Source organism: Mustela lutreola, chromosome X, assembly GCF_030435805.1.
Source record: "Mustela lutreola isolate mMusLut2 chromosome X, mMusLut2.pri, whole genome shotgun sequence".
Classification (NCBI taxonomy): Eukaryota; Metazoa; Chordata; class Mammalia; order Carnivora; family Mustelidae; genus Mustela; species Mustela lutreola.
In genome coordinates, this window is record NC_081308.1 from 97,089,921 (window position 1) to 97,103,035 (window position 13,115).

The following is a 13,115-nucleotide window of genomic DNA, read 5'->3' on the forward strand; positions in this document are numbered from 1 at the left end:
CAATTGGTCCTAATTAGTAACATTCATGTCTATGTAGACCATAAATATGCTAAAGAACTGTTAAATTGTTATTCTCTTAAGTTGATTAATTCTGTCTCTTGTTTACATCTACTAGAGGAAATTGTTTGATAGCCACTTAAATGTCAACATTGGTCTAGTCTGGCTAGTTCTGATCTAATGGGTTTGTGATACAGCCAGGTAAAGTTCTGGTTGTTTTCCTTTATTTGAAATTTCCTTGGTGGCATATTGTCCTTAAAATTGAAATAGTTTTTATTTAGGCTTTCACTATCAGCAAGTGGCCTATGGGCACATTTTTTTTTCTGCTACTCAGATACATTTTATTTAAAAAAATACACTGAGGAATAACTGACACATCCTTATGAAAACATATTAACATGTAACTTACAACAACACTAAACCATATTTGAAAGGTTTTTCAAGGTCAACTTTGGCATAAGCTAACTTTATACCATTTACTCAGGAATTATTATAGTCTTTGATTAATGGGCATATGTTTGGTCTGTAATATAATTTTGTGACTGCTAAATCAAATTGTAACTTAATTAGGTTACTTTAGTGGTTTGGGAGAAACGTTTAAGATATTTTTGGTTCCTTATTTGTTGCTAATTTTTTTCAAAACTTTAAGTGCAGTGTAGTTAACATACAGTGTTATGTTAGTTTCAGGTGTACATTATAATTATTCTATACATTACTCAGTGCTCATCACAATGTGGATTCAATCCCCATCACCTGTTTCCCCCACCTCCCACCCACCTCCCCTCTGGTAACCATCAGTCTGTTCTCTATAGTTAAGAGTCTGTTTCTTGGTTTGTCTCTTTTTTCCTTTGTTCATTTGTTTTTTAAATTCCACATATGAGGGAAATCACATAGTATTTTTCATTCTCTGATTTCTTTCACTTAGCATTATACTCTCTAGCTCTCTCCATGTCATTGCAAATGGCAAGATTTCATTCTTTTTGATGGCTGAGTAATATTTGTGTGTGTGTGTGTGTGTGTGTGTGTGTAACACTTCTTCCTTATTTATCTGTCTGTTGATGGACACGGGCTGCATTCATAGTTTGGCTGTTGTATATAATGCTACAACAGATGTAGGGGTTCATGTATCTGTTTGAATTAGTGTTTTTGTATTTTGGGGGCATGAATACCCAGTAGTGCAAACACTGGATCATAGAGTAGCTCTATTTTTCACTTTTTGAGGAACCTCCATACTCTCTTCCGCAGTGACTGTACCAGTTTGCATTCCCATCAACAGTGAGAGAGGATTCCTTTTTCTCCATACGTCCATATCTCCAAACCTTGTTGATTCTTGTGTTTTCAACGTCAGTCATTCTGACGAAAGAGGTGGTATCTCATTGCATTTTGTTTGATTTGCATTTCCCTGCTGATGAGTGATATTGAGCATCTTTTCATTCAGCTGTTGGCCATCTGGATGTCTGCTTTGGAAAAATGTCAGTCAGAACATGTATGTACAAATGTCTCTTTGAGTCTCTGCTTTCATTTTTCTTGGGTACTTGGAATGGAATTGCTGGATCATATGGGCATTCTGTGTTTAACTTTCTGAGGAACAACCAAACTACTTTCTGTAGTGATTGTATTGCTTTACATTCCCACCAATGATGCATGTGAGTTCCAGTTTCTCTACATCCTTGCCAAGGCTTATTTTCCACATATTTTTTATTAGAGCCATCCTAATGGATGTGAAGTGGTATCTCATTGTGGTTTTTAATTTGCATTTCTCTAATGACTAATGGTGTTGAGCATCTTTTCATTTGATTATTGGGCATTTGTTTATTCTCTGTAGAGAAATATCTATTCAAGTCCTTTGCCTATATTTGAATGGGTTGTTTGGGTACATTTTTAATTGCTATTTTTGCTAAGCTCCAGTCCGCTTCAGCGACGGAGCAGAGTAAATTCTTCTCATCAAGAAAAATAAAACTAATTTAGAAAATCAGGGACAAAATTGTGAAGAGGAACCTACCACTAACTGTGGAGGGTAAATCATGTTCCCTAAGTGAAGAGGAAGAGAGAGAAAGCAAATAGAACAAGAAAGCTGCAGGAAGATGGAGAGACCACAAGAAACACTGTTCCTTCAATTAGCTGGGATAGCTAGGCAGGGTGGCTCTATCATGCTTGACTAAGTCAACAACAAGATATTGAAGATAAAAAAAAAATCAGGAAAAGTAGTTAAGTGCAAGTGATAACGGATATGAAGATTAGCATTCTTTTTTTTTTTTTAAAGATTTTATTTATTTATTTGACAGAGAGAAATCACAAGTAGATGGAGAGGCAGGCAGAGAGAGAGAGGGAAGCAGGCTCCCTGCTGAGCAGAGAGCCTGATGCGGGACTCCATCCCAGGACCCTGAGATCATGATCTGAGCCGAAGGCAGCGGCTTAACCCACTGAGCCACCCAGGCGCCCCGAAGATTAGCATTCTAATGAAATATTATTACATGGTTGGGGCTTGGGGTGCGGTAGGTTGTGTGATGACTTTTGAGAAGCAGTGAACAAAATTATATTCTGGAATTCAGTTGGTTGACATTTGTTCTAAAGAATTATTTTAGGATTTAATTATTATTTAAATTTATATTATGCTTCCTTTTCTTTTTTAAAATTTAAGTTGAATTAGCCAACTCATAGTACCTCATTAGTTTCAGATGTAGTGTTCAATAATTTCTCCTTGCCTTGGGTGATGGGCATTAAGGAAGGCACTGAGTGATAAGAAGTGGGTGTTATATGTAATATGCTTTTGATACGAACACTGTGCAAAGGGACATTTGTCTTTCACCTCAAACCATCTCAGTTTATACCTTACAGCTCAAACCTTGGGGGCTGTGGCATACAACTGCCATCTGGTGTTGGCATGTTCTCATAGCAGGGTTATGTATCTAGCACGTTAAAAAAAAAACAAAAAAAAACAAAACTTGGGGACAGATTATGCAAACCAATATTGATGAAGTGATAGTAACTTCCCCAGCCATCTAAATTAATAAGGTGTTATTGTTTTCAAAAAAGAGGTTAGGAAACAACCTTTGAGAATACTTCCTTATGGAATTCAGAGTAATGCAGAAACTGTGCCTATTATTGGCAGAGGGGAATATTTTTTTTACGTGGCTGTGGACAGTCTATGAATTGTGAATGAACTTATTGTTTCAGTGATCTGGTTTACACTTGAATATGCTGTAAAAATACACAGCTGAGAAAGTGATCAAATACAAAAGAAGTGCATTTGAGAGGAGATGTTTTGTAAGCTCTAAATTTCTCATTTTAAAGGTTACAGTCCCATCAAAAAAAAATCAAGCATTTTTTTTCTATTGTTGTGTAATTCAGTCTTTTTCTGCATCCCGTGATAGTGCTTAATGCTTCCAGAATTCATTTGACTCAAAGAAAGCAGTTTGATTCATCAGGCCCCATGATGCTTGCAGAGTTAAAAGATCTTCCCTTGAAAGTAGGTATCCTGATAGCACAGATGTAAGGGATTTGCTCTAGTCACCTGTCGTCAAGAAGGTCGGCGGGGACAGAACTTCCAGTTCCCTGTTGTCTTCTCTTAGGAGTCTAGCTGCAGAAACCTTGTCATTTTTGAGCTGCCTTTCAATTAGGTGATCAGGAGAAACAGGGATGGAAGTAGCCCGAGGGAAACCTCTGAGCTACCCAGTTGAACATTACAAGACTGGCTCTATCATCGAAGAAGAGCTGGAGTATTGCTCAATTTTAAAGTGGAAAAATAACATTGGGGATGATTGGAGTTAGGAAGGAATGAGAATCTTAAATGCATTTCTTACTACTGTGGGCCTGGAGAAAGTTTGCTTAAGAAATTGTAACTTTATAAAGAATACCACTTCCTGGAGGAAAACAGTCTATTTTGTTGAGTAACAGTGAAAGTTGTAAATGACTTTTAACTTTTTTCATAATTCCCTTTGTGAGCAATTAGCTGCCCACAGTGGGGAGTTACAGGCAAGGAAGCTGAGAGCGGCAGGAGAGCAATGTATCTGGTCATTCGCAGGAAACTGCATTGGGTATCTTCCCGATCCTTCTTCACCCCATCTCCGAGCCATCAGGTCTTATTAAACCTCAGCTGCTACTTTACACATTTATCCTGATTCCGCATAAAGCCTCTGACATCTTTAGTGTTAGCGCTGAGTAATGTGAGTAAATAAACAACAGTCTTTGAAACCCAAGACTAATGTCTCTTTTGTTCTCCACCTTTCTTTCGATCTCTTTTCTTCTGTGTTTCTACCTACCTGAGGTGAATAGTTTGAAGATGAGGCTCCTTGATAATTAGTAGTCAGGAGTCAAATGGATACCTTGCTGTTTCTAACGTTAGTACCTCTTCACAAGAGTGTCTGGATGTCCTCTATTTTCTGTTTCTTATCTTTTTACTATTTATTTATTTATTTGAAGGGGTGCGGCCGAAAGAGGGAGAATCTCCAGCAGACTCCCTGCTGAGCACAGAGCCTGATGCGAGGCTCCACCCTAGGACCCCAAGATCATGACCTGAGTGGACACTTAACTGACAGAGCAACCCAGGCACCCATGTTTTCCATTTCTATAGCCACCACATAAGTGTAGGTCTTCTTGCAAAAATTGCAACAACTATGTGGTTTTTCTACCTTCTATTTCTGTCCCATCAAAATCAATTCTCTCAAACATTATTTTCTCTCACTCAAGTGTTTCGAATGTTCAGAGTTCATGTAATAGAGCAAATCCAGATTCATTGGTATGATCTTCAAAGCTGTCACTAACAATTTCCATTGTGTACTCTCTTATTAGTTCCCGAGGTGGGCTCTGTGGCAAACAAGCAAAACACCTTACATTGGCTTATATTATTGAGTTTTCATAATGACTTTATAATACTTCCACTTCACAGATGAGGAAACTGAGTGTTATAAACATTGATTACTTTGTCCATGGGTGATGCAATTAGTGATGAACCTGGGATTACAATCAATGCTGATTCCAGAATCAGTGGTGAATACCCAATAGGCAGTCTTTAGTGCCTTCCGCCCATGTTTGAAGCAGGGACATATTTTTCTTTTTAATTTGGTTTGATATTAAGAGGGGGTCATTATGGAAAATAACTAGAACGTTCTTAATCTTTATTATATTACTCTGCTTTCACTTCCCTCCTCTGATGCTTTTGGGACTTAGTTGGTCTCTTAGAAAAACTTGGTGAGAAAAATGATACATTATATTTTTAAAACTTTGTGTTATGGAGAATTTAGAATGTATACAAAGTAGATAGAATAATATAATGAGTCCCAATGTATCCAATACCCAGGCCCAATAATAATCTATCTGTCAGGGATGCTTGGGTGTCTCAGTCAGTTAAGTGTCTGCTTCAGCTCAGGTCATGATCTCGGGTCCTGGGATTGAGCCCAGCTTCAGGCTTCCTGCTCAGAGGGGAGTCTGCTTCTCCTCCTACTCACTTACTCTCTCTCTACCCCTCAAATGAGTAAAAATCTTTTTTAAAAAATCCCATCATGCTTCCTCCATACCTCCATTCACTATCCCTTCCCATAGTATATTTAAGCAAATCTCAGTCATCATATCATCTGTCAATATTTCAGTATGTATGTAAAAGAACAGGACTCTTTTTTAACATAATGACAATTATTTCATCTATAACAATAATAATTACCCCAATAATATCAACTAATCTGCTATTGTACAAATTTCCAATTGTCTCATCTTAAAATACTTTGCACACCATTTATGAATTAGGATCCAAAAAAGGTCTACATGTTGTGATTAATTGCTCTATATTTTAAATCTCTTTTTAATCCATTAGTTACCCCTCCATCTCTCTCTCTTTGCAATGTGTTGAAGAAACCAGGTCAGAGGTGCCTGGGTAGCTCAGTCGGTTAAGCGTCTGCCTTCACTTCTTTCTCTCAAATAAATAAATCAAATTTTTTTTAAAAAAGTTTGTCTTGTAGAGTTTCCCAAGGTATGGATTTTGCTGATTGCATTCCCATGGTGTAGTTTAACAAGTTCCTTTGTCCTCTGTATTTCCTATAAAATTGTAATTGTGGCTGGAGAATAGCCACAATTGGAGCTAGAGACTTGATTGGATGTAGAGGTTTGATTCTTTTTTTCAAGACTTAATATATGGTATTGTCATATCCCATAGGAAGCATACAATGTCTGATTATCTCCATAAATATATTTATATTAATTTAGAATATCATATGTGTTTATCCATCATTTGATATATAGTTCTATTTATTGGAGTTTAGCTTCATTTTTCTTTCATAAATTTCATCCATTATTGTGTAATACTTTTCAGTTTCAGGCTTTTTAAAGTGGAGTAAGTACTTAAGGACTCTCGAAGTTAGCTGAGCATAGAGTTCTGGATGTTTTTCCTTCTAATATCTTATAATTTTCTATCCTATGATTCATTATGCAGCAAATAAATTTCAACTTGTCTTTATTGATTCTTAACAAGGCATTCAGCTTAATTTGCATAGAAGACTTTTCCCGTCTGTATTTTTATCTGTTGACAAATTAAACTAAGTTATGTAATTTCAATGTAAGTAAAAAGTAAACTGGAATACACAGGTTTGGGAACAAACACAACTGGATGTTTTATAAGCAGTTGAACTGGGAGGTGAAAAAATGTGTGGCTACCCATTCATTTCAGTATGTCTTGGCTATCAATTGATAAGTTTTGTAATGGGAATACAGAGTTAAAGAGGCAAGTTAGTTAAATGGAAGCCTATTAAAAAACTTTCAAGTACACTGCTGTCCAAGAGAACTTTCTGTGATAGGGATGTTTTATGTCTGTGTTGTCTAATATGGTATCCACTACCCACACGTAGCTCTTGAGCGCTTGAAATGTGGCCACTGTGATTGAGGGGAAGCTAGAGAACTGAAATTTAATTTAACTAATTCAATTAATTAACTTAAATTTAATAACCTTGAACAATTTGGTTCTAGGACACAAAATTTGCACTGGAGAAAACTGGTTCCAAAGTCTAACTCTAGAGCCCGCACTCTTAACCATAACACCATAGTTTTGTGGCTTGGTGTTTCTCAGGACTTTTTTTTTCAAGGCACTAAATGCACATTCACATTTCTTTTATCTATCTATCATCTATCTATCTATAGTGATTTTCACATTATATATATGTGTGTGTGTGTGTGCGTGTGTGTGTGTGTATATATATATATATATATATATATATATATATATATATAAAAGCAAATGACAGGGGCGCCTGGGTGGCTCAGTGGATTAAGCCACTGCCTTCGGCTCAGGTCATGATCTCAGTGTCCTGGGATCGAGCCCCGCATCGGGCTCTCTGCTCAGCGGGGAGCCTGCTTCCCCTTCTCTCTCTGCCTAGCTCTCTGCCTACTTGTGATCTCTCTCTGTCAAATAAATAAATAAAATCTTTAAAAAAAAAAAAAAGCAAATGACAAAGACCCAGTTTACCAGCCTAAGTTTAACACTATATATTTAAACAGTTGTCAAAACTCACTAAGTTGGCAGCATTCATGCACAATTAGAAAGCATCTTCAATTTATATTAAATCAGAAATGTATTATCATTATGCATTAATATCTTGCACTACTAAATACTGAAAAAAATGAAATTATTGTTGTGGAAGATTCATCCAGGCAATATGAACTACACAGCAAGTTAACACGACTTGTCTCACACTCCAAACACATTGAGAAAAATAGATCCATGCTGGTATTAATGCATGAAAGAGCCATAGCCACCTTGGATTATATTTAATAATTAAAAAAAAAGCAAGATGCACACAAAGATTTACAAGAATTTTAAAGACAAAATAAAATAGTCCTATGAGGCCCCAACAATAAGTCAAGAGTCTGACAAATAGAGGCTAACATGAGTTGTGGTTATGAATACTTGAGATTAGGTACAGTAACACTGAAAGTCAAGTTCATTTGAAATCTTCAAAAAAGAAGTTCCTGCTAATCCTCAAATGGTGCTTGTATAGTTAACTTCTGCACTAATTGGTTGCATTGAATTACTTGTTATCAAAGCATAGCAGCTGTCCCTTACCCTTACGGTTAAGGACTTTAACTGGCTGTCTTCAGCTTTGACTCTTTCTTGACCATTTTCAACATTATTCTCTCTCTCTCTTTTTAAAAGATTTTATTTATTTATTTATTTGACAGAGATCACAAGCAAGCAGAGAAGCAGGTAGAGAGAGAGAGAGAGAGAGAGAGAGAGAGAAGCAGGTTCTCCACTGAGCAAAGAGCCCGATGCAGGGCTCGATCCCAGTACCCTGAGATCATGACCTGAGCTGAAGGCAGAGGCTTTAACCCACTGAGCCACCCAGGTGTCCCTCAACATTATTCTCTTTGCAGTGAGTTTCCTGCCACTAACAATTTTAGTAAAAGCTGATATGGATTTGAAGCTGCCTGTCGAACTATCCTAAAAGGACATGGAAGAGAATGAAGTGAGGCTTCCATGACCCAGTGAACCTAAAGACATAAATCCTATATCGGAAAGAGCGAATTCCCTTCGAATTGCAGAAATCCACTGAAGACAGTGAAAAACAATTCTCTGCCTCAGCTTCTTTGGGGCACCCCCTGTGAGTCCCACAAAAGTCCACAAGTGGGTTTTCAAAGAAGTTCAATAAAAATCAGTCTCATCCACTTACTCACTCAATCAATCAATCTGTGAAGGCATCATTTGAGTTATGCAAGGTGAAGCCCAACTCAAACAGACTGTCAAAATGACTTCCACCTCCACCACCTAATCCTTCTTCACCATATTTGTCATAGGAGTCTCATTTATTAGCATCTGAATAATATGTCATATACCTCAGCTACTTGTTTGAATTCTATCTCTCCTGCTTGTTTATTCTCATGATTTTTTACCTGGATGCCACTTCAGTGCTAGTTTCTGATAATGGCTTTTTAAAAAAGATTTATTCATTTATTTATTTGACAGAGAGAGAGAAAGAGACCACAAGTAGGCAGAGAGGCAGGCAGAGAGAGAGGGGGAAAGCAGGCTTCCCGCTGAGCAGAGAGCCTGATTCGAGGCTCCATCCCAGGACCCTAAGATCATGACCTGAGCCGAAGGCAGAGGCTTAGCCCTCTGAGCCACCCAGGCATCCCTCTGATAATGACTTGTTAATATTTTTGGTTAAGGCATGTCTGCGCATGCCCAGACCTTCAGAGTAATCCACATGTTTTAACAGGCTGTTAGAAGGAGTCCTCATTTCTGGTTTTAAGGTCATCTGTGTGGGGCCCAGGACTCAGGAGCCTGCTAAGTGCAGCCCAGGTCTCCCTTCGGTTGCCTTTTGCACATTGTGTGGGTTAACAGTGGCAGCCTGATGCTTCTCAGGATTTACTCTTACCTGAGCTATTGCCTTTGTGCATAATATTCCTTCTAGCGGAAAATTGTACCCTTAGAATCTTCTTAGCCTGGCGTGGTATCCAGTCTCCATGATAGTTTCGAATAAACCACACCAGGGAGGTGTGGTTTATTAAGTATGGGAACACACTTATGTGTTCCCTCCCACACCAGCTCACGTTTAACCAATAAATTGTGTTGACTGTGATATTGCCTGACCTCTGAGGCTGTTATAAGAAGCCTTGGAGCCTCTGTCTTGATCTGTCGGGGTGAAGTTCTTGGGGCCCTGAGCCACCTTGTAAGACTCTACCTACCCTGCCAGAGGGATCTTATGGAGAAGCCCCGAGACTTCATGGAAGAAAGGAAGGTTTTAGCAGAGAGAGACTAGTCTTTAAAGCTGTCTCCTTCAAGGTGCCAGGCATGCGAGTGAAACCTCTTGCAGCCTACCAACCAGCCCAGCTGTTAAGTAAGTACCCAAATTCTGAGGTAGGATATTTGTTGGAGTTTTAAAGATACTTTGTTACACAGCAATAGAGAGTTGGAACACCCGACTAGTTTTTTACTCTTCCGTCAAGGGTTCGTTTAGGCATCACCTCCAAGGAACGTCTGATTTGCACTTTTAACTTCCCTTTCCCTTTTGAGTTAGGTGTGATTCTCTTTGCCCCTGTGCCATATAACACTTCATTCTACATGTATGGTTTTGTGCTATTTGTCCTCTAGACTGTGGTCTCTCTGAACTTATGACTTATTCTCCTTTATGAGAGGACCTTATCCCAATACTTGGTGCACTATGGCTATTCAAAATAAATGGACTAAATCACGGAATCTTAGGACTTGGGGAACTTTCGATGCCCTGGAAAACAACCCAGTTTGATCTACAAAGTGTTTGTCCATCCAGCCTCTGTGGGAAGCCCCTCACGTAATGATAACTTACTAATTCCTGAGGTAGCTTACCCCATCTTTAAGCAATTTACTCTGTTAGCACGTGCTTGTCAGCTTAACTCTTTTTTTTTTTTAAGATTTTATTTATTTATTTGACAAAGAGAGATCACAAGTAAGCAGAGAGGCAGGCGGGGTGGGGGGGAGGGAAGCAGGCTCCCTGCTGAACAGAGAACCCGATGTGAGACTCGATTCCAGGACCCCGAGATCATGACCTGAGCCGAAGGCAGAGGCTTAACCCACTGAACCACCCAGGTGCCTTCAGCTTAACTCTTGCTTGTGATCGCTTTTTCATTTCAGCTCCTCTCAGGAGTCCTGTGCTTGCTAATATGTTCATTTGTGCTCACCTCTGCACTGTAAAATTTTTTTAAGCCTTTTTAATATTTGTGTTGTAGGTACCTAACTGTATTATAAGTTTAGAAATAAACCTGCTCTTAGATGCATTTTATTGTCCCTCACTGGATACATTGCCTTCAGAGGTAACTCAATTTATGCTCTTCGCTGACAGACCAGTAGAATGTACTGGTTAAGAGTGTGGGTTCTGACGGCAGAAGTCTTGGGTTAAAATCCTGACACTGGCACATATTAGTGATTATGTGAAATTAGACAAGTCACCTGATCTAAATAAGTTGTTCCTATCTGAAGAACGGTAACTTCCTCATACATTTGTTGTGAAAATTAAATGATATTGTGCACATAAGCAGTGCTTAACCACAACTTTACATATTAGATGCTTAGTAAGTAGTAGTGATACACAACTATTATGGCAACACAGTACCAGCTGACCAAATTAAGTATTCTTTCTCATATTGAGCATTAGATAACCACCTCATTTTATTTTGTCTTCCTGAACTGTTTGTCTCACTTTTGCCTGGCTGCTTTCTCTCTAAAAGTTTATAATAGCGGCATTCAATTTTTTAAGCCTTACCTGCTCTTTTTGGTAGAAGATTCAAATAAGTAAATAACCATATCTATACACAAGATGATAGATGTTATTGTCAAAACCTTAGATGGTCACAAGACCATTTGGAATCAAGGCCTGTGTCTCACTTGCAAGAGCAAAAAATGTAGACAAGTCCATGATCTAATTGCATTGGTAACTATGTCCCTAAAGAATTGAGATGTTATTCTTTTGATTTCAACCTAGCTGTGTGCCTCTTGTAGAACTCAGCTGCCTCTTATATAAAACAGGCAAAACATTTCTGTTTACCTCTCAGGGTTTCTGTGAATATCAATGAGATGAGGTCCTTGAGGGCAGGTGTTGGGGAGGGGAATGCTTCCTCTCCACTCCTGATATTTCTTTCCAGATGGAAGGATATCCATTACTGTGACACACCTGGCCTCTATTCTCTACTCATTCTCTACTGAGGATGGGAGAGGAGAAAATTTTTTGGTGATTTTGGTTGCAGAAATTAAGTGTCCTTAGTGAAGCAGCTGCCTACAGGAAACATATAGAATGTCCTGTTCTCCAGGGACAGTTTTTCCAGGTCCTAACCTGCTAAATGGTTAAGCCTATAATTCTGGGATTCACATTATTAAATCTCCTTGGCTTTAGAAGCATCAGATTCTTGAATATCTGCTTTATGAGAAGTGAAGTTAATATTTTGGTATCTACCTAACTTACTACTATGTCCTAAATAGGCCAATAGAGTTGGTTCAGAATTTAAGCAGGAAAGAGGTATTTTATTTATGGGGCTGCCTCAAAGACCCCCAAAAGCAAGGGGCTAGGTTTTAGTCCTTTTTTAGTCATTTTTATTGTTCTAGCACTTAGCACCGTGTCTGGCACATAGCAGGTACTAAATGCCTTAGGTCTGAACATTTGGAATAATATAGAGTGCTATGAAAATAAATGGTAATACTTATTATTCAGAAAAACCCACTGTGCTTCCAGATTTGTATATTTCAAATCCAGGAGAAGCTTTTACCATGACATAGTTAATTCTCCAAGAAATTTATGTAACAATTGTTTTAGCCATTTTAGTTTATTCTTTTTTTTTTTAAGATTTTATTTATTTATTTGTCAGAGAGAGAGAGAGAGAGAGAGAGAGAGAACACAAGCAGGCAGAGCCAGAGAGAGAAGCCGACTTCTGGCTGAGCAAGGAGCCCAATGGGGAACTCGATCCCAGGACCTTGGGATCATGACCTGAGCCGAAAGCAGCCTTAACCAATTGAGCCACCCAGGCATCCCCATTTTGGGCTATTCTAATAAAATATCACAGACCAGCTTTTTAGACAACATTTTTTTTCCTCTCACAATTCTGGAAGCTGAATTCTGAGATCAGAAGCCAGCATGGTTGGGTGAGGAACTTCTTCTGGGTTGCAGATTTCTTGTATCTTCACATGGTGGAAGGGGTGAGATAGCTTTCTGGGGCCTCTTTTTAAAAAGATTTTATTTATTTATTTGAGAAAGTAAGAGCAAGAGCAAGCTGGGGAGGGACAGAGGGAGAGGGAGAAGCAGATGCCCTGCTAAGCAGGGAGCCTGATGCAGGGTTCAATCCAGGACCCTGAGAGCATGACCTGAGCTGAAGGCAGATGCTTAACCCACTGAGCCACACAGGCACCCCTGGGGCTCTTTTATAGGGGAATTAACCCCCTTCATGGAGGCTTGGCCCTCATGATTTAATTACCTCCCAAAGATCTCTCATCCTAATATCCCCACCTTGGGCATTAAGTTAACAACATATGAATGTTTGGAATGAGAAGCACAAACATTCAGACCACAGCAATCATGCATTATGCCCCCCCAAATTCTGTAACGTGGAATGAAGAGCTCAGTCTTCCTGCATATACTACAGATTAGAAAATTTAGGTACAAAGCAGTAGTACAATT

The 13,115-nt window shown here is 38.7% G+C and overlaps 1 pseudogene; it reads right to left on the reverse strand.

Moving 5' to 3' along the window:
* Window positions 1-8,009: 8,009 nt before the first annotated feature.
* Window positions 8,010-9,212, reverse strand: LOC131821032 (dnaJ homolog subfamily B member 6-like; annotated as a pseudogene).
* Between the last annotated feature and the right edge of the window lie 3,903 nt (window positions 9,213-13,115).